Raw genomic sequence first — 22,183 nt, forward strand, 5'->3', positions numbered from 1 at the left:
TTGTTGGTGTATTTGTGGGGTTTCAATGTTAGTTTGTTTTGTTGTTTTTTGGGGTTTTTTTAAGGTGAGCATTGTGAACTTTTCAAAAGCAAATTCAGTAAGAGTGAAGCACAGATGCTTTATGGGCAACTCATTGTCCACAGTGTTTTATTCATGCTTGGTTCACAGAATTACCCAATAACTGTTTCCCCTCAAAATTTTTTAGATGAGTAAGAATCATTAAATGGATTTCAAAAGAGTGTTCGTAGTAGTTTTCAGGGTTTTGTTAAGTTTGTCAAGCCACAATTCATGTGTGGCTTGACAAACTTCAAAATTTCTCTAGGACAGTTTCTGAAGACAAAAGATTTTTAAAAAGAAGGTTTTAATTGCTTATGAACAGTGCTAGAACCAGGGGTGCACTTTTTTAAACCATGCTGAGATTCAGATTGATCTTGTCAAGTTTCAGCGCTAAAATTTATGTATGCAGCCCCAGTCAGCAGGGCAGGCTCATTCCATAGTGAAAATAAATGGAGAACTCCACTGGGACATTTGTTTTGTGTATTCTCAAAACCTATCTTCAGACAGATCAAATCATCTCTTAGCAGTGCCTGTATCTTTGGACTGATGAAAAAGCAAGATTTAGAGGTTAATTTAGTCCAGAAATCTATTTTAACACACAAAATACTGCCAAAATGAATCCCACCCTGAATGAGAAAAGAAAGATTTCTAAGTGTCTTTGTATGTTTCTGTTCAGAAGTTTCAATATTTTATGTATCAATGAGATATTCCTGAAGATTTTCAGGATTTCAGAAACAAAGACATTACCCTGCTCAGTTCTGAGTGTAACCTGGATGTTTTCTCCCATCTTTTGGGACATAATTCTGAAAATCAAAACCCATGCACAAGTATGAGGTTCACTTACCTCAAACATCTCAGTTAAATACCAATAGTTTTGTTTTGTATGTACTCTAATTTAATTATTTTAATGCAATTGGGTAGGAATAACTACTTTTTTGCTAATTATATTCAGACAGATGACTGCAGCTACTACAGATGTATGATAATTAGTTTTAAACACTGCTGTTTTGATAGTAATGCACTAGGAACAGAAAAGGCATGGTTAGAATGAAATAATTTTACTTTTTCTTGAGTTTTGCAATCCTTTTCCTCTTTTCCTGTGATATAGAAGCAAGGTTCATCAATCTAGTAGGCACCGGAAAAGCATTAGAAATATTTTTATCATTACAGAATTCAGTCACTAGTGGAAATGCTGCAGAAATTGTGAGGGGTATTATTATGTTTTGAGAGTTACATCTTGCATGTGTTGCTTTTTTTGTAGTCATGGGGTTTTTTGAGAAAAGCACACTACATTGGTGAACTGACTGATATTTAGAAGACAAGCTGTCCTAAGAAGAGTAAAAATGACATATGAAAAATAAAAAACGCAAAAAAGAAAGTGCATTAAATACAATATGAGAGAGAAAAAATGTGATTCATCTAATGGAGTGACAACAGGCATTCACTTGTGATCTAGTAAAGCTGAGGTGCCTTTGTAGTAAGAGGAGAGAATAAGTAATTTCTAAAGTTCAGTTCTGTCTGAAGCAAATACCTGGAAGAGTTTAGATAAATTATGTTACAATTTCTCCCCACTGACTGCAAATAGAGGCCAGAGTGACCAGCTCAGCTATTGACACCTATTAATATAAGTGCTTGGAGTTAGGTGAGACAAATCCCATCCCAACAGTCTGCAAGAGGATGTCTTTTCCAATCCTCTTTATCTGTCTCTCTTTCTGTCTCTGGGGTAAGATGGAATTTCTGGGAAATCTGGACTGTCACAAGAAAGGAAGTTACAACTCCAGCAAAAACCTTTGGGTGTATAAAGAGCCTATGAATGTTTAGGCCTCAAAACACCCTTACAAAACAGAAATGGATTGCTTTTGTTTCCTAGGATTAAAAGGACAATTATTTTCATGCATACCTAGAACCAAATTGTAGGTTAAATCCTCTCAAATATTTGTTTTGCTTGTAGAGGGAAATTATTAGCTGTACTGCAGAAAATTATGGTTAGTTCACTGGAACAGAGGGAAGCTGTTTGAGGAGGTGAAGTCCACACTGTTTTACCACTGTGCAGAGACACCATGAGTGAAGGAAATGCTTAAGGAACCTTTATGCCAGCCTCACTGCACAGAGACAATAACAGGGCAATGAGCCCAGTGTTATCCTGTTATACAGGGTAACAAAAACCAGCCTAGCTCAATGACTATAGGCTTCCCAGGTATCCTTCAGGAGGGAAAGGCTCATCTAAAGACCAGAAGAGAGTTAAGTTTTACTTGACTTCTGGACAATTCTGTTATTCCCTGTTAAGTCATTCTGGGAATAGAGTGCTTACATAAATTAGCCCTCCTGAATATAGGTAGGGTCCTACATAGAGGACTGAAATGTATTTCCCTTTTTCTGGATCATTTAACTTCTTTGAATCACACAAGAAAGTAAAGTTACATTCAGGAAAGGGTACATATTGTGCTGCTACAACTTCCCAGCAAAGAGTTAGGTAAGTAATAAATCTGTAATGCAGTAGTGATGCTGAGAAAGGGCAAAGCACTGGCTTGTTCTTTTTCAATGATCTTGTTTCATAAGGTAGATTGAGTTTATTAACAATAGAAAGTAACTTTTTATTTTTCTCTTTAACTTTGTAAGTTCTCATGTTAGTCTTAAAATATCTGTTCCTCCAAATCTGCTTGCTGAGAGCTGCACAATACCAATATACACTGTGTTAACAAGCCATCTGACCTCTTTAAATATGTGCCTATGTAGTCTAATAATATTAAAGAAAGGGATTCAAATACAAATGATAGACTGTTTTATACCTATAGAGAGAGAGAATCCAGTCATTAGGGATGTGGAATATGGGAAAAGACACACGGCTGTGTAGGTCTGGATTAGGAAAAAGCTTCCAATTGCTTTTGTCTTTGATGCTGTGGAATTTATTTGCTTTGTTCTTGTAAAATCATAGGAGAGCTAGTAGGGAAGAAATATAAATCTGTTTGAACCCCCAGAAATACCAGGTGGAGGGGATTAAAGTAAAGCTTTTTAAAAGTTCATATCAAGCAGACTCTATGAAGTATAACTCCAATCTATTCTTCCCTGGGTAAAAACTCAGAAAAAAAAGAGAAAGAAATGATGCAGTGTGTAAGTACAGAAGGCTTACAATTTTCCCTTCTGTATTCAACATTTAAATTGGATGGACATGGGCCAGTGGCTGGAAGAGAAGAAGTTACATGGGACAAGTTAATATGCATTGGCACAGAGCTTTGTATTCAGGCCTGCTTGCATAGCTCCTGCTGTTGTTATTAAAAGCTCTGGATATCCATTATAAGAGTCATGTACTTTAGCAATCCATACTGTGGAGAGTTTTACTGAAACAAAATGATTACTTTCTTCTAGTAATGACTTTTTCAAATGCCCTTTTCTTACCACAGCAAAGTTATTTAAAAAATGTGATTTGTGCTGCAACTTCAAACCAGAGAAACAGAGAGAGATACATAAACAAACACACTTTTATTTCTCCTCCATTTCTTTGCAACTATAGCATTTAAATGGCTCTAAACCATTGCACCAACTGGCTGCTTAGGGTGCCATTTCCATATTTTATATCGATTATGGAAATAAAAGTATTCTCTGCTTTTTCTGAGTACAAGTTGAATACTAGCTGACCAACATGAAGGTTTATTTGTTAATGCTTTGCTATTATGAAGTTGAAAGTATTCTCTTTTCATGAATTGGAATACCTATGGTTGGATCCATTCTCCTTTTTCATTCTTTGTCATCTTCTTGCTCCAATATCATGTGATTCTGCAGTTTGATTCTGGTCATGAGGCTGAGTTTATCCATGCATGGCAGTCCTCCAGTGACAATGATAATAATTATTGTGATCATGGTTAGATATGTACACAGGAAACATGTAACCAAAAGAAAAGCTTATCACTCTCTTTTTGGAATAAAAATAGGAATGATTGTTGCTTTTGTAAACAAAGATTCTGACTTGAAGACTGCATTTAGGGTAGGAGTTGGCCACCAATTTGTTACAGCTCAAGTTCTATACAGGAGTGAGGGATCTTCACCACTGCTGAAGTCCATGAAGATCTAGTCAACGCAGTCAACAGGGCTGAAGAGGGAAGGATGTCCTTTGTTTTTACTTTTGTTAAGCTGTATTTGCTGATATTTTTCATGCAACTTTGCTCCTTTTCTCTGTTATCTGCTCCCCCAGACATCCTGCCAAGCAGTGATGTAATGTAAAGAGAGAATTTTGGAACAGGCTGGATGTGCCCACACATGAGATGGCAACACCCTAAACTACTGCTACCACCTCTTTCTCATTTGTTTTCCTGCTACATCAGCCCTGGTTGCCCCCTTTGCAGAGCAGAGGTAATGCTGCAGAGAGGAGCTGAACTGAGGGGTGAGAGCTGCGAGAAGATCAGGACCTCAAGGTCCCACAGTGCTCCAAAACCCACAGGTGTGACCTGGAGGGATGCAGCTCTGGACCACACTGTACAAATAAAGGTAGCTCATCCCCATTCAAAATTAATTTACTTTACTCATGCTATCTGTCAGGAGCAGTCCTGATTCGTGCCATGCTTGAATCATGCCAAGGCATTTCTGAAAGAGAGGGAATTGACACAAATCAAATGCTTGTCAAGGATGTGAGAAATGAAACACTATTTGTAGCTACAGCACAGAGCTTGAACTGGTTTAGATTCCCCCACAGACACTCCTTGACAGACCAAGGCAGCACAAAATACACACAAATTGGTCTCAAAAATGGCTTTTTTTTTTTTATTAGGGTGGATTAAATCAATTAGTTGAATTAAAAATGCATTCACAGAATGTAAGGGTTTTCTTCTTCTTTCCTGTCCACTGTCAAGTTGGGAAAAAGGGAGGAAAAGGATGAGCACACTGGTTTTTCAGTAAGTCAAGTTTAAAAGAATCTTTGAGGGAATAAAGGACAAAAGAAAATATAACCATAGCTTTAGAAAGAATCAAATCAAATATTTTTCATCCTTTCTTGTGACTGGAACTATTTGCTACAGCAGTATTCATTAATTTAATTGTTCCTAAAATACATTCATGGAAACTGTTGTATTGGTCTGAAAAAGCCAACAGAAACAATTTTAGTAGTTAAAGGTTACCCTTAAAATGTCTTCTGGGAAATTATTTTCTTGAGTTCTCATGGTTGTCTGTGGTAATGTGGCAAAATGTCTGCTGCATGTGGGAATCCAGGTATTAAGACTCTAATTGTGTCAAAATTCCAAACAAAATTAGCTGCTTCACTTAAACCCATAGGCATTTCATTTACAAAAGAGTTAACTTTTTCAATGGCTTTACATTTTGTGTGCAAAATATATTGTCCAAATATGGATAGTAGCACCTACACCAAGTGCTAGTTTAACCTGATATTATTGGGAAATATGAAATTTCCTTCCCATCTGTTTCATTGGAAGCTCCTGCAAATTCAACTCCCTGAGAGAATTTTGTCTGGGAATTGTGGCTTGGTCTTTGCTAATTTAGGTTCTTGTTAGTGCTCCATGGGGCCGAATCACTGTCGTGTCTGATAAGTTTCCCTGTTATTTGTGGTGGATATGTACATAATCTAGTTTCACCTGGGGTAAAGATTACAGTATTTATTGCTGTTTCTAAAGTATTCTGGGTGCTCAGAGTTAAGTCATGCAAAAACAAAACATGAGAACTGAAATCTTGAAATATTTCCAATATGTGTTAGGCTCATAGAAAGAGATGAGAGAAAAAGGGAAAACCTCATTGTTCAACTTTTTGGTTTTTTTTCCCTACAATTCCACAATATTCTGTTTATTTCAGAATGATGCTTAACTCTGTAACAGAACAAGTGGTACATGGATGTTCTTGCATTGCTCTAATTTTAATTTTAAAATATTTATAGATGTATATTGACAAATATATTCTGATTAACAAAAATCTTGGCAAGCAAAATTGATGTAAGCAATTTTTCTATGCTTCCCTGATTCTTTTTTAAAACTTTTTTTTAGTACCATGGTCTGATCTCCTACACAGAGTGAGGAACATCAAAGTCCAGAAATCATCTCATTTTCCTCTGTTCAGCCTTAAAACCTGATTTGGCTGAGATAAAATTAGCAATGGGTAAGGATTCAATATACTGAACAATGCTCTCCTCTTTCTGGTGTTTGGCTTGTGTGAAGCAACAACCCCACTATTGCTGCAGTGTTTGTTTCATCACATCTCCTCAAGTTCCCAGAAGCCTCCTTGCAAAAATCACAAGAGTTCTTTGCACTCTCTGCATCCATTTTGTTAATTATACAAGTGACAGAAGTGATACTGCATAACTAGGAAGCATCAGCTCTGTGCACTTAACAGCAAATTAGGGAAATTTGCAGAAACAGAAGAAACCTAAGAGTGTTCCAATCTATCCTCCACCATGCTGATGATACATCCAACCATCTTTTTCATACAAATTTACTTGCACTATTTTCTTTACTTTGGTTTTGTTCAACAGTTAGGACGGGCAAAACAAATTAACAGTGGTAGTGAAAGGGAAAAGTAAAGCTAAGTCTCAAAATTGATTATTGTCCTTCAGAAAAAACTTGAGCTCAAATCCTTTTTATGGACTTGTTGAGTTTGCTACTTTGCAAGCAAGATCCTCATAATTTACATAGGGTGATCTCCCATTCATAGGAAAATCTCACCCATTTGTGCAAACCATACTAATGGCAATACTTTTCTGCAAGTCCATATGTTATCTGTTGAGGGGGTTTTGTTTTTCCTTTCTCAAAATGCTTGGTGTTCTGGATGGAGGAATGGGAGAGTGGCTGGAATATTCACCTATTGTAACAGTCATTCTTCACTTTCACACAAATTCCATACAAGCAAAAAAGTTATGACATAAATCTACATGAGCAAAAAAAGAAGGAACTGTAATGGTCATTTTCTTTCACCTATGTGTGAGAGAAAATCAAAGAGCTTCACTGGCAGCTGCTGTGACCCAACTTGTGCCCACCTATTCCTGTGTCAGAGCCATTGGGGCACTGGGACTCCCTCTGTCCTGCTTGTCAGAAGACAAGCAATGTGCAGCCAATCTCAATGGTGCAAGAAACACCGCTTTTCTTTTGCTAAAACGTAAGAATTTTTAGCACACAATTTTAGTTTGCACTCCTGATCTGGAAGAGCAGAAGGGAGTCGCTCACTACACCAGAGCAGACTAAAAGTCACACCTGGTGCAGGTGGAACACATGAATATGTGAATAATGCTCTGGCATAGGCCAATCATGTATATCTTGTCTCATTTTCTAAGAAAACCACATTTGCTCCAACACCATTTGCATAAACTTGTGGTGTGTGTGGGTGCTAAGACAACAGTGATTCAGAGTGGAAGGAATGAAACAGTTTACCAGTGCAGATACATCTTTAGTGTCCCCTTCTGTAGCATCAGAATCATGAAAAAAACTCCCTGATGCATTGCAACCACCTTCACAGAATGACAGATCACAGAACTGCAGGATGGGTGAGGTTGGAAGGGACTTGTGAGTTAATCTTCTCTACCCCCTCCTGGTCAAGCAGGGCCACACAGCTGCCCAGGACAGTTTTTTGTAATATCTTCAAGGATGGATATTCTACAACCTCCCTGGGCAACCTATTTCAGTGCCTGATTACCCTTACAATGAATGTTTCCTGATGCTCAGATGATCCCTCCAATGTTTCATTTTTGCTCACATTCTCTGGTCCTGTCACTGGGCACCACTGAAAACAGCCTGGCTCTGTCCCCTTGGTATACTCCCCTCAGTTATTTACACACATGAGAAGGATCCCCCTGAGCCTCCTCTTCCCAAGGCTAAACAGTCCCAGCCCTCTTAGACTTTCCTCATAAGCGAGGTGCTCCTTGCTTTCACATAATTGAAATGAAAAACACAAAGAACTGGAATTCACTGAGCATATGTCATGAGATGTTTTTTGGCTTAAAAACATTGCTACAATTGTAGAACAGCCAAACACCAAAGGATAGTAGTTTTTAATTAGTCCAATTCATTTGCTCAGTAGTTTGAGTGCATGAACAAGATGAAAATCATCTTTTAAAAGGTTCAGACAAGGACTCTGTCTCATTGTATGATGTCTGTCTCGTTTCAACAGAAACCTCTCCTAGAACTTCCCCCTGGCTACATCTTGTTGCTCTAGTCATTATTTTTTATAATCTAGTATTTCAATACAGGAGGGAAACCCAGTGATTTTTATCCTTTGTTATTAAAACACACATGGGATCTGTATTGGACGCAGACAGCCTGGTCTTTATTGCTCATTCTGGTTTGTGCCATTAGGAGAAGCTCTTCTCTGGCTGGTGTTGCACTGTGTCAGTTTGGGCTTTGTTTATTTTTCCCTTCTCACAGTAATAACTACTGAATATTGAGACAGAAAAATATAAAGCAGTTGCAGACCTACTTTACAAAAGGAGATCATTGCACAAAAGAGGTCAGCAGTAGGACATGCTGAGGCCACTCTCCCACTCTCAGCATATAAAAGAATGGTATTCTCTTAGATATTCCCTATTCTGCTTCAACAGACCGATTTCGTATCAGGGTTTTCTTATCAGAGAAATATCTAGTCTTGATAAAGGTGTTTTGGTTAGGAGCTTTGGAAGGCTAAAGAAAAGGTGGGTGTGATCTTAGTGCTGCTTGCTGTAACATTTATGTGGTAAATCAAGATGCAGGTGTGCATGTGTGTGTGTGGGAGTAGCTTGTTGCCACTACTTGTGTAAGCTGTGGGAGGGAGAGGAGATCAATAAATCAATCTCACTCATGTCTGTGGTCTTTTGTAGGGCCAGAAAATCTAGCCAGATGCAGCAATAATGCATCCCAGGTACCTCCTGGTTTGTGCGCTGGAATTCGAGTCAGACTGCGGTTAAACGGTAAAATAAAGCTTTCCTCCACAAGCAGACATTTAACCACTCTACAATAATTTTGTCCCAGAGGGCAGCTTGGCAGAAGGCTATTAATGAGGGAGTGTAGCAACGTGGAGAGCTTCCTGGCACAGCTTCTGAATGCTGGCTGGTGTTACGCAGTTGTAACTGGAGCTGTTTGTAAATGTTGTGGTGCAGCTCTGTTCCTTTAGAAAGCTAAATCTGAAATCCTCTGGTCACAACATTTGTTGAACATCTTCCACCAAACGCAGAGTGTTGACTTCTTGCCATCCCCTGCATCCAGTGGCTGACAGAGCTGCAGGCATGGATGTCTTTACCAGGGAATGGATCCAGGACCTTGGGTTGCTGGAAGTGTTGTGTCTCTGGGTCTGCCATGGGGAACACCAGAGACAGAGGGACTCCAGGGACTCTGGGGTCTGGGACGCACCATCTGTGGATGTTTAGGCATAGGCAACTTCAGACAGTGAGCAAAGGCATCAGGATAAGGGAATAACATTATCAGCTCCAAGAGAAAACCCAGAGTTCACTACAAGGTTTGTGGATTTTTCCCTCTGGATTGCCAGGGATGGGTTTAGGTAAAACAGCAGCTAGACAGGGGTTTGCACCCCTTTCAAGTCTGGAGAGGAACCTGTACTGTGTGTGCATGTAAATCTTTGCAATTTTAGTGGAATTCCATTCAGAATTGAGGACTCTCCTGTCATGCAGTCACTACTAAACATTTTTCAACTGCCTCTGGTTCAAGGCCATCAAGTGTAGCACTGATTTGCATTGCAGCTATCATAGTAGCTGGATTTCCCAACAGGATCAGACTTGTTGGGGGTTAACAAAAGCAGAAAAGGGCAGAAAATTCGCTAGTTCCACTCAGCCTGTAACGTGAGTGAGCTTTTCTATAATTGCTACAGCAATGAGTTTTCGTGCAGTTAGAATGAGTGCAAAACTGTGAAGGAAAAGATCAACAACAAAACACACAATGCCATAAATGCACAGCTTGATAGAAAACCAAGTATGTTAGATTCCTAATTCTTTGAATTATCTGTGTATTCCTACTCTGGCTGCCATCTTTGGGCACTATACACTTCAGGAATCTTGTAAGATAAGTTAGTAAGAAACATTGATTTTTCAAATGTAATTCTCTGCTTTGTATGGAGCAGTGAACCTCTCCCAGTCACATCCATGTTGTAATTCCTGTATTAGTTACAGCATGAATATCACTTGCATTTTTTTCATGCTGAAGATTGCATATGTTGGATAATTTGCCACATCCTTCATCAAACTTTTGCAATGATGAATTATTTATATTGTTAAAATGTGAGTTTCTAGTCTGAATTTGCTTCTGGCTGTCAGATCTCACACATGCTATTTCTGATCTGTGAAATACATACTGTCAGAGGTGTCTCCCTTCACAGCACCTTGTGATACCAGATCTCAAAACAGCAAAATACCAGAGGAAAAGGGCTCTTTTACTGTTTGTGGTACATGTACCTTGCAGGCTGATTTTTCCTCCTATCTTCATTCAGCAGCCTGAAACCCTTCCAGCCAAAGCTGTCTATGAACAGCAGCTCTCATCAGCCTTGTACCTTCCCTGACTTCCACTGAAAGACAGAGGCAAAAAGAAAAGAAGCAAGTGTGAAAATTTTCCCTCTGGACATGTTTTTCTCCTCACCTCATCTGCAGGGGGAACCTGGTGAACTTGGGAGGCCAGGCAGCTTTTGGAAAGCTGATGGATCCCTTTTTACGTGACACAGGCTGTTCAGAGGACAACTAGTACTTAGATACCACACTGATTGGCACTCTCAAATGAAAATATAGGGAACAGGCCCAGCATGCCTAAACCCTTGCTTTCTGCTTGTCAGCTGTGACATTTTAAAGTGCCAGCATTGTGAGTGCACTAGGGAGGGTCGTGGGAACCCTGAAATTTCTGGCTGCAGCCAAACTGAGTGATCCATCGATAATTTGCCATTATTAAGGCTCATTTAACTTTCCATCTCGGATCTGTCCAGGCCATACAGTGCTCAGAGGGCCTTGGTTCAGCTGAGCAGCAGCACCACAGGGTGAGCCCACAGCACTGTGGGGGCTGACCACAAGCACTGAGGGATGTGTGCCCACTGGGGGTGGCTGAATGACAGGGAAGGGTTGGCACTGGAGGGCTCAGGGGCCAGATGTGCTCCTACAGCCCTGAGAAATCCAGGACAGGATGGAAGGAAGGGAACCCGCCGTGATCCACAAAAACAGGCACTGACCTCATCGTGTTTATAGTGGAAAGCAAATGAGAAAGGAGAAAAACAAGGCAGCAGCCTTGTTATGAGCACTGTTTAGAGTGTTGTGCATGGAAATACTGAGGTGGTGAGGGACTCTGTGCTGGCATTTTGTGGAAGGGTTTGGTAGCATCTCAGTGTCTCTTTCTGTATTTCCTAGAACACAAAAATAATATTGATTCCAACTATTTTCTAAAGAATCTCTGTAAGATCACCCTCCAGTGAAGCATTGTGTACAAGAGAATGGCCAGGGATGGCCAGGGCTGGGTGGAGTTCAGAAAATAGCGGGCAGCTGAAAGAAAATGCCTGATTCCAGAGCTTTGGAGAAGTAAGCCAAAAACTTGATGGAGCCAGACCATAGCTAAAGTAAATCTGCCTATTGTCACCACCTGCAACTAATTTAAATTCTGAAGGCCTGCTGGGAACTCAAGGCAACCCATCAGCTTGACCAAGGCACAGAAAATATATCCATTTGTTGTACATGTTTTTCACTTTTTTTTAAGTTAAAGACAGCATCCAGAGAGGCACCAGTCTGAATCCATGGGCTGCAAAGCAGACTGGACCAAGATCTCACAGAGGTCCTGACAAATGCAGCTGGATTTCCTTATTCCTTGACCAGAGCCTGAAGATACCTATAAGCTGATGATTAAATATGTACACAGGAGCCAGGCATCTGGGTTTTGTTCTCATCCAAGGTAAAATGTCCCACAATTTTAGGTGAGCATCCTGACTACTGCACTATTGCACTCACCTACAAGGGGATAAAATATCTCCCCCTTCCTCAAGTTTCTGAATTTTCTTTTTGTGTCTAGCACTTAACAGAGTACTTGCTTTCAGCATCTCCAAATTTATTACTATTTCTTGAATGAACAAAGTCCAGTTTACAAACTGTATTAGTTCCCCAAACCCACATACTGAGTGAATAAATAATTTTTAGTGTGAGAGAGAGCAGAGCTGCTCTGCTTTCAAACAAATTGTGGTGACACATGCAATTCTCCTTGGAGCCACCTCATTCACTGCTTTGTGAACAATCTGTGGATCAGACAAACTTTTTCTACAGTAACTCAGAATTTAGGTTATGGGAGAATGTAGTTGCTGATTTACTTTTTTCTCATTGCTATTTTATTGTGCAATATCCTTTTCCTTTAAGTTGTCTGTTTTTATATTTAGACAGTCAACACTCCTGAACTTTTACTTAGAGAGTACTTGGCATATTGGGCTCTTATTTCCACTATACAGATATTTCCTAATACAATGAGATCCTCAGCACAGCTGACAAATGCTATTTTTCTATTAGTGTAATCAAAAAAAAAAGTTTAATTATGGTGAAAATAAAACAGCCAAGACTTTCCCAAATGAAAAGACAGCAAGTTTGCTTCTGTGCTTAGAGATGTTTTCTCAGCTGCAAATGGGAGACCAGAATCAATGTCAAAGCCCAGTGGCAGCATTGCCCTGCAAATGCAGTTTGCTGTGCAGGAGAATTATTGAAGAATGGAGGGAGAAGACCCACCTTTCATTGATCAGCATCAACTCCGGTTTATTCATCAATCAGGCACCTTTTATAACAGTGTTAATTCACTTCATGCATATTGCAAAATCTGAGCTCACAATAGGTCAGAGATAACATACCAACCCCTCCTTATGTTTCCAATACCAAGATTTGGGTTCTCAAAATTATTTTTGCTTTCTCAAAACAGCCAAAGATAGAACATCCACTTGTTATGAGAAAGCTGCCTGAGAACTCTGATATGCAAGGTTCTCAAGGCCTTCATGTTTGTCACTTTTACTTGTAATTAAAACCAACCTGAGAACCTCTGCTGTTTACAGAAACAGGCTGTGAGAACCTGTCCCCCACAGCTGCCTTCCAAGCCATTTCTGAAAAAATCTCCAACAGAGAATCATAGAATTACTGAGGTTGCAAAAGACCTCTAAGGTCAATGGGTCCAACTGTTAACCCAGAACTGCCAAGTCCACCTCTAAACCACGTCCCCAAGTGCCATGACTGCACATCTTTTAAATAACTCCAGGGATGATGACTCAACCACTTCTCTGGGGAGACTGTTCTAGTGTTTGACAACCCTTTAGATGAAGACATTTTTCCTAATATCCAGTTGAAACCTCCAGAAGTACTTTATGACTATGGTGGTGGCTGCTATAGGAAAAAAGATTCCTAGCTGAGAGATGTAAGATTTCTATTATAATCAATGTAAACTGCTTTTCTTATTCATACATTCTCCATACTCTGCAAAAGAGCAGTATAATATTAGGAGCCCTGCTTGGACTGGTACTGGGCTGCATTTTTTTGTTTATGGTCTGCTCTCTGAGATTTACAGCACGCTCCAGGCCGGAGCTTGACAGGCTGCAACCACCGGAGTTAAGGCAGGGAATGAATTTTTATCTCTGAGTCACCAGGACAGGGTGGGTGACCACAAAGCCCTGTGTCCACCCGGCCAGAACGCTGAGTCAGGAGTCAGCTCGTGGCACAGGCTTTACACACCCCCAGAGTGCTGAGTCTCAGCAAAAAGCTGAAGGGGACCCCAGTGAAACCACAGGAGGAGGCTCCTGCAGCCAGCACAAAGCCTCTGTGTGACACACACAAGGAGGGCAGAAATCACAGGTAGGATTAGAGATGCATTACATTACTTCAAGCACTTGCTGCAGGGGAAAATGCATGCCAGGGGAGTAGTAAGCACAAACACACAAAACGTGCTCCAGTTGGCTTTGTGAAATTAATCTCTGAACACAAACATACCAGAGCTATTACAAATTGTAAACCCTGTAGTGTACAGGGCTTTTCCAGCCTGTTTACAGCCTTTCAATTTTTTTTGGCAAGTGCAGAGAGATGTGAAAACCCAGAGTTTAAATCATGAAATGAGCCACACAAAGGCAGAGACTGGCTGCTGTAGCTTTTAGCTTTATGGAGAGCAGCCTGTGAGCATGACAGCTGTGGTTCAATGGTTATTGAACAAATACTGCTTCTTTCCTCCTTCCCAGTTCATGATTTGCTCCCAGCCCTCTGCCATACCTTTACCTGTTGTCTCTGAATAATAAATAAATTGATAAACAAATGTTCTGCTATTAACCTGGACGTGTTCCTTCCTCTCACTCATAATCCATCCACTCAAGTAGGTGCATGAGAAAATGAGTGAGTGAAGCATGGGCAGAGCAGCGGGGCCAGGAAAAGGGGAGAAAGTGCTGAAGTCATGGGGTTAGCAGAGGAAAACCGTAACAGAACACCAGTCTTGATGGCCCAGTCTTTCAATCACTCCAAAGGCAGTTCATGGCATTGGTAAGAGGCATTGGGATTCCTGGTAAGAGGCCAATTTGTGTTAACAAACTTACAGTGAAGAGCTGGGTCATGCCCCGATCTGGACAGAATTACAGACTATAATCAGTCCTGCCTTTTTGGATGCTGCAGTGGTAGTTTAGGATGCCACTGCCTCCTTCTGTTCTTTATGAACTCTCTCATCAAGCTGGCTATCCTTCCCACATCAGTAAATGCCACACAAACATCACTTACACTGCTTATTACAACCCTCAAAGCCACTTGGTCTGTTTTGCTCCTACCTGATCTTTTACCACATCTCAGTCACAGAAATGATGAACATAGGTCATGGGCAGTCACATGCAGCTCAAGGTATTTGCTGGACAGTTTCAGTGTATTTGCTAGATCTACCAGAGGACATCTGAATGTGCCTCAAAATCAGGACAAAATTGCACCTGGCCTAGATGAAAAATGTAGCCTAAACACAGAGGCTGAGAGATGCCCATATCCACAACATAAATCCAAGAGCTCGCAAAATATTTTTGCCAGGTCTTTAGAAGCGATGCTTTACACTTGGAAATCATGAAGAAAGTGCATGATTGGTGTTATACTGCATCATTCACTTCATTCCTGTAGGATGTGAGGTGTTCTTTTAATGTAGGTGTGGATTATGAAGAGAAGAAACTTCAGGAAACAAGTCCCACTCACAGACCAAGATACTCAATTTTGATGCCTGACTGTAGGTTTTGGACACTTCCCTCTCACCACTAGTGATCTAGTACACATTGACCAGGGATTATGGAGCAGCTCTCCATAAAGTGCACACATTTTCAGCCACCTGGTGAACTCTACTGGCATCACTAAGCAATTAGGATCTTGGTTTGGTCAGCTGGCTACTCAGGAAGCTGATGTTATCTGTGGTGCTCCAGGGATCCTGCCTGTTCACCTATTGTCTGTCACTGTCATACTTTCTGAAAAATCCTCTTTGCCCAGGATTTTCTCCTGGGAAGCTGAGAAACCTCAGCTCCTCCTGTGTTTGCTGCTCTGGAATTGGTCTGGAGATTGTTTATCCAAACATGTGAATTGTTTTAACTTAATGACCTATCACCAACAGCTGTGTCGGACTCAGAGGAGTCAGTCACGAGCTTTTCATTATCATTCTTGTTAAGCCTTCTCTCCGTATCTTTCTCTTTCTTTAGTATAGTTTTAGTATAGTATTCTTTTATTATCATATAATATCATAAAGTAAGAAATCAGCCTTCTGAGAACATGGAGTCAGATTTCTCATCTCTCACCTCATCCTGGGGACCCCACAAACTACACAACTGTCTTTGCAGGAAGTTGTCCAGGTGTCCCTTGGAGCCCATGTCTTTTCTGCTCCTGTTTTGAACAACACCTAGCACCTCATGTGATACAACACACAGACTTAGGCAGCTGGATCCCATCCCTAGTTTCTGTTTCATTCTAAAAAGGGGTCACAGAATGAGTCAAGCAAATCAGTAGGGTGAAATGGCCCTGTGTAAAGCTGCAGTGAAACCTAGGGGTTGCACATAAAAGCTTATGAGCAGCCTGTTGTAGGTGAGGAGACCACAAACAGCTCACAGTCCATGCCTTTAGGAGTTCACAACCCAGCACTGTCATGTATAAATCCAATAAATGGTTCTGCCTGTAGGTTGCAAGACCAGGAGGAGCTGTGAGTAAGGAGCCAGACCTGCTTGTGGTTAACAGAATTCTTACAGTAACTCAGGGAAGCTTACATTGGAGCATACATTGATGCCTAGCTGAACGTTTCCAAATAAGAGCCAAGAGGAGTTGCCTTTTTGCTGCCAACACCAGGATCAAGTCCACATTAATTTTTATGTATTTAGTGTGTACATTGGCTCGAGGCCATGGTTATACCTGAGGTGTAGATAAAAATCACTGGCTGCATCTGTTCTGAAGGTGCAAAGGCCCTCAGAGTTAGCTGAATACTCTGCTAACATGATGTGGAATTAAGGGTGACCCTGTACAGCACAGGCAGAGTGTGTTATGAACTGTGAAGTACAGTGCAAACGTGTGGTAAAGGTGGTCCCTGTGTCAATAAATAGACTTTTTTCCAGAAGAATTTGGGAGATAACAGCTACATAAGCAATTCTATGGGAAAGATGACAGAGCAAAGAAAACTAACTCAGTCGTTCCTGTACAAATTTGGAACCACAGCTCTCCTTTCACCTGAAAGTTTTGCACACAACTGCAGCTTTATTTTCACGAGTGTTTAGGGGAGCCTGATTTTCTTGTAAAATGTGTGGTTGAATTCTTAGCTCTAATGAGACCTCTGGGTTCAGTTTTCTGCTCAGTCTCCAGGGATTCACAGCAATACCTGTTACTTTCCAGTACATCTTACATGGATGACCTGGCAATGGCACTCTAAATCTTACCAGTCTGTGACGCTGTTCATAAAGAAGATAAAATTTTGTGTTAAGAAAGGAACATCTGTTCATATCTTGGTTCGGATATTTGGATGAGAAAAGGGAGTCCTATCTATGAACCCTGTTAGTATGATGTATTTTTACATCTTGAGTAATTAGGTATTAAAAAATTCCATGGAAAAACCTCAAACTAATGATTCAACTTTCACCCTTTAAGTTTTTAGAAGACCTTGGTGAACTCCAGCCATAATCTTTTGCTCAGTCTTTCTGGACAGGCCACACAATATATTCTGGAGGCAGGAAAAAGCTATAGGCTGTCATCCTCCCTCAGTCCATGAGCCATATAATCAATTTGTATATGCAGTAGGTCTTATTTCTCTCAAGAAAGTTGGGCTTGCTGCTTGCTTTGCATGGCTACTGGAAAAAGTTAATTTATCTATCATTTTCAAAGTACACTTACAACACCAAAGCATTGAGGAGGATCTCTCCCAGATGTTTTATTTCTCATCAGCAGTTCTGGGACTCTCCAGTACTCTCTTACCAAGGCTGGAGCATGATTGTATGTATTTCCCTCTGCAACTCGGTCCTTATATCTCCCAAAACTTAAAGAGGAGGAACATGTTTACCCCCTAACTACTCATGAGGAAGAAAACAGTGCCCAATATCTGTAAGGCACTCAGAAACAGCTTTCTAAACAGCTATGACAGCTGTATTGCCCATGCTAACATGGACCAGCACATCTTTATTCTGGGCTACCAAACCTTTCCAAATCTTAACCAGAGTCTTTAAAAATGAGTCTTAACCAGTCTTTAAGAATGTGAGCTGGAGACATGGTATGATGTAAGGCCCAGCTCATTTTTATGACAAATACATGGTAGGGACAAAGACACAGAGTTGTGAAACTACAAAAAATTTCAGCTGTTCTCATTTACAGACACATGTTCAACATGGACATCATTTAAAGTACTTTGTTTTCCATGGTCTGTGTTTTCCTGAAGAGTAAGCATGTCCTCTAGTAATTTAATGAGCCAAGCTCTTTACATGCAAACAATTTATGAAAAAGCTGTGAGATTATATCAGAGCCTGTCTATAGCTAATATTAAGCTGGATTAATAAAAATCCTTAGGCAGCATTTATTTAAATATTTAGGTTTGTATTAAGACCATTTAAGAACTTATTACTTGGAAACTAAGCCCTTAATGTTGCTAAACTGCAAGTCTGTGCAACCTTTTTCTGTACAGAAGTGCAAAGAAAAATATTTAATTTGTGTTTCCTCTGCATATTGTAACGAAACCCAACCCAAGGTTACTATCGCAATAATAAAAAGATTTTAGTCTAAAATATGATGCAAATATGATTGCATCTCTTTAACCTTCCAGAACAGAATCACAGCTGAAATGCAGGGCAGTTTGAGTAACTCAGTACTGTTCCAGCTCATTTCAGTACTTCAGTACAATGGTCTCTAAAACAGTGGGGAAAATAAGAGTTTCACAGTGCACCTGCTGGGACCATGTGTGACTCACTGGCTGAGCAGCCTGTGGAAGTCAGCTATCATATATCTGCAACATTAACAGCAGATCCTATTACTGTCATCCCCCATCAAGAACATGAGTAATGTGGAAAGAGACACACAAAGAGAATAAATATACACTTTTCTTCACTTACAGTAAAAGTGGCCATTTTGAGCACCAGCAGTCAGAATGTCTCCAAAGTAATTCATCCCTTTTGTGAGGAACCCTCTGTTACATCAATAACTGGAATTTATTTACCTTATAAAAATTACCTCAGTGCTATAGAAGCATCATTCATGCTGCTATGCTGAAGGTTATGACAGTGTTTCCAGTAAAAACTTCAAACATACAGGATTCAGCTGTGCAAATCTGGGAGTTGAACAGACGGAACAGCCGCTGCAGTGGGACCTCATAGGGAGAAATGTACACAGAAGTGGTGTGGAGCTGGTACCCTTCACATTACAGAAATTATCAACATGGGCAAAAAGGCAGGAGGGGTGAGATTGTTCCACCCAGCTGGCTCTGCCCAACGTGGGAGGCACATGGAGGGGATGGGAGGCAATGCTCTCCTCCTTCCCTCAGATCCCAAATCTGCAGGGTATATCCCACCCTCTAATCTCTCAGCCTGGAAGCATTCTAGTTCACAAGTAAATGGGAGCAAGCAGAGGAGAGTATTTTTGCCTCTGTGTTGCCCAAGCCCCATCACCCTGTCCTGGAACAGTGGGAATCCAGGCAGAGGGATTGCTCATGACCGAGGTGCTCAGAGATCACAATTTACAGAGCAGAAAATTAAGGCAAACCAAAACTGATGATATTTTATTTTAAAATATTCCCCCACAAAGAGTGTTGTCCTTTTTCCATCAGCAGCTGGCTAGTGGGATGTTTTATCACACAAACTGTACTGTGTGGCCTCATGACCCCTCTAATTACATCTTCATTAGTGTTTCAATTCACATCAGAAGTGTGAATTTGAAGCTAGACACCTACTGTCCCTAAATATCGTGCTTTTGGTTTGCTTAGAGAAGCAGTCTCAAGGCACACAAGCTGTTTCTTTTCACTAAGCCTCAACTGTTTTCCTAAAGCAGAAGATAAGATCTGGGAATGCTCTAATGCCAAGGGGCTTCCTGGCAGATTACAACTAGTTTGAAGTTTTATCCTAGAGAAGCCCCCATCTTGAGCTGGATTTCAGGTATGGAACACAGTGTTAGTACTTGAATGTTAGTACTCAGATGCCCTGGAGGATTTTCTTTTGCTGGGTTTCTTTTCTTCTTTTTTTCTCTTTTTTTCCTTTTTTTTTCTTTTTCTTTTTTTTTTTTTTTGTTTTTTTGCTGCTTAAGTAAGATGTCATCATTCCATGAAAATCTAAACTTTTCAGCTGACAAAAGACAGAAAGACACAAAAGAGGTATATTTTGATTGACAGTGCTGAAAAACACAATGTTGAATTGTACTAAATACCTGACAAACACTAGCTTTTTAAATTCTTTTCTTTTGAAAGGAGCTGCTTTTGTTTGCTTTAGCAGATGATCAATGTTTAACTGCCTGGGAAAAAAAGTAATTTGGACTTTTTCTATACTTTGCATACTGTTTCCCTAAACGAAGGAAAAATCTCTTCTGCCATGGCTTAGGTTACAATAGCAGGAGTGTTATCTCTTCATACACATTTCTTAGCATATGTTCATGTTAAATTCAACCCATACTGATGTAGTTTCACTAAGAGTCAGTAGCTGGTGAAAAGGATAAACCTACTGGAGAGCACTGCAGGTGTCCAAAAAGGCAAGTATGGTTCCCTTAGGGAACTGACCAGCATTTTGAGAATTGCTGTGCCTGCTGGTGTAAATATGGAAACCATCATGGAGTTAGGGATACATCAAAGGTCTGACAAAACTTTATTTGACTAAAGAGAAGTATAATCAAACCCTGACAATCTGCACTTATGTGGTTGTTGTTGGCCATTTAATGACATGTTAACCAAGCACAGCTGACTAAAACGTCACTAATTGGTCTAACATATATAGCCTGCTTCTCATGCAGTATAATATAACATCTAAGGGTACATGTGTTTCATATCTATCTTCAGTAGCTGTGTGTCAAGGCTGCAGCATTGTAAAGCCTTAAAATTTGTGAAGGTGTCACATAAGCGAACAAAGTGTACACAAGATACACGTCTCACTATGTGAAATTTTCAAATAGAAATTCCTTTTCACTCATTATCAATGAGTACTCAAAATCAACTGAAAAAGTTTCAGGTTTGACCCCTGTTATGTACACTGCCACAATTTGGCCATACAGGCTAGCTAGCCCTACAAGGGATTACAAGCAGCAGGAAAAGTCTTTGGAAATTGGGAAAATGAGACACTAGTAGTCTCCAGCCAACAGAGACAAAAATGGCCAAAAGGATTGTGGTACCTAATACAAGATAAACTTGAGATTGCTCAAGCCTTTTCAAGACCAGAGTTGCAGCCCTGTGACTCAGGGAAGATCCAGCCAAATGCAGATTCTTCCCTCCATGTACAAGAGACTCCAGAACGAACTATGTGTGGAGCCAAATAACAGCATTTTACAGGTAAGAAAGTGAAGCCCAAAGTAACTCCCTGTCTTTCTGGTGCTGAATCTGTCACACAGGAAAGAAGGTAGGGCAGCGCGCTCATCTCCAGTTAGGTCTTTTGGTTTAAGACCCCTAATATATTGGAAATTACTCTTTTAATGAAATTCCACCACTGAGGCTAAAATCAACATGATTGTAGTAGTTGTTGTGGAGTTGAGTTTGTCTCAACATCTGCTGCCTTAGAATAAATAAATTTGATAATTAATAGTAATGTCCCATAGGACAGCAATGCCAAAGCTGATCAAACATAACAAACCCAGTAAGCCTCTGACATCCTTTGCACCATTTTGCCAAATGGGTGAAATAATAGCTATGATCTTCTATGAAAGTAATAACTTTTTATTTTTAAGTTGTTTTGGGTTTTTTTTTCCTTTAAGGATGAAAAGCAATGGGGACACTTCTAAAAAGACTGAGTTTTTTGTCTTGCTTGTCCTTGCCACATATTTGCTAGAACAAACCTTCCCCCTTGGCTCCCTTCCCTAAGGCTGGGTGGGGCAGGTGGGACCGAAGGCGTGTTTGACATTTAATGTTGCCAGGCAGGGCCCATGGAGGAACCTTCCACTAACTGGGGGAGAAAATGTGTTTTTTGGAGTTAGCTCACCCACTGTTACCATATGTAGAAGGGAAATGATGGGGTGCTGACTAACACTGTGGGGAAGCTTGGAAAATCCTCTGAAAACTGAAATAGGAGACTATCTTAGGCATTTCCTTCACCTCTGTCTTTTAGGTGCTTTCTTTTCCCATCTGCTCAGCCTACAATTGCTTCTGTGTTCTTTCTGCCTTCTACATTGCTTATTTTGGGCTTCTGCTGGAAACTGCCTTGAAACTAGAAAGGTGTTTGTTTTAAACTAGACAAAACATTGGAAATATATGACTCTAGAGTGACAGGAAAAGACATAACTATTTCAATTCAGAGTTTTCCTATTTCCATTCTTTTCTTCCATTCTTTTCATAAGTAAGAAATGCATTAAGAAACATTTAGAGACATTTTTTAAAAGTGTACAGTTTCACGCCCTTCTTCTCATAGAAACCAAAGAGAAATCACCACTGACATTAATGGAACAAATATAGAAACACTTATCTTATGCAAAGACGTTTTAAATTTCCACTTTTTGGCACAGAGAGAGAAAGAAAAGAGAAATGGCCACAAACACATTATTTTTATTATGATTATAGTTGTAAGTTATAAATTATAATTGCTA

This window comes from Zonotrichia albicollis, chromosome 4 (genome assembly GCF_047830755.1).
Source record: "Zonotrichia albicollis isolate bZonAlb1 chromosome 4, bZonAlb1.hap1, whole genome shotgun sequence".
Classification (NCBI taxonomy): domain Eukaryota; kingdom Metazoa; phylum Chordata; class Aves; order Passeriformes; family Passerellidae; genus Zonotrichia; species Zonotrichia albicollis.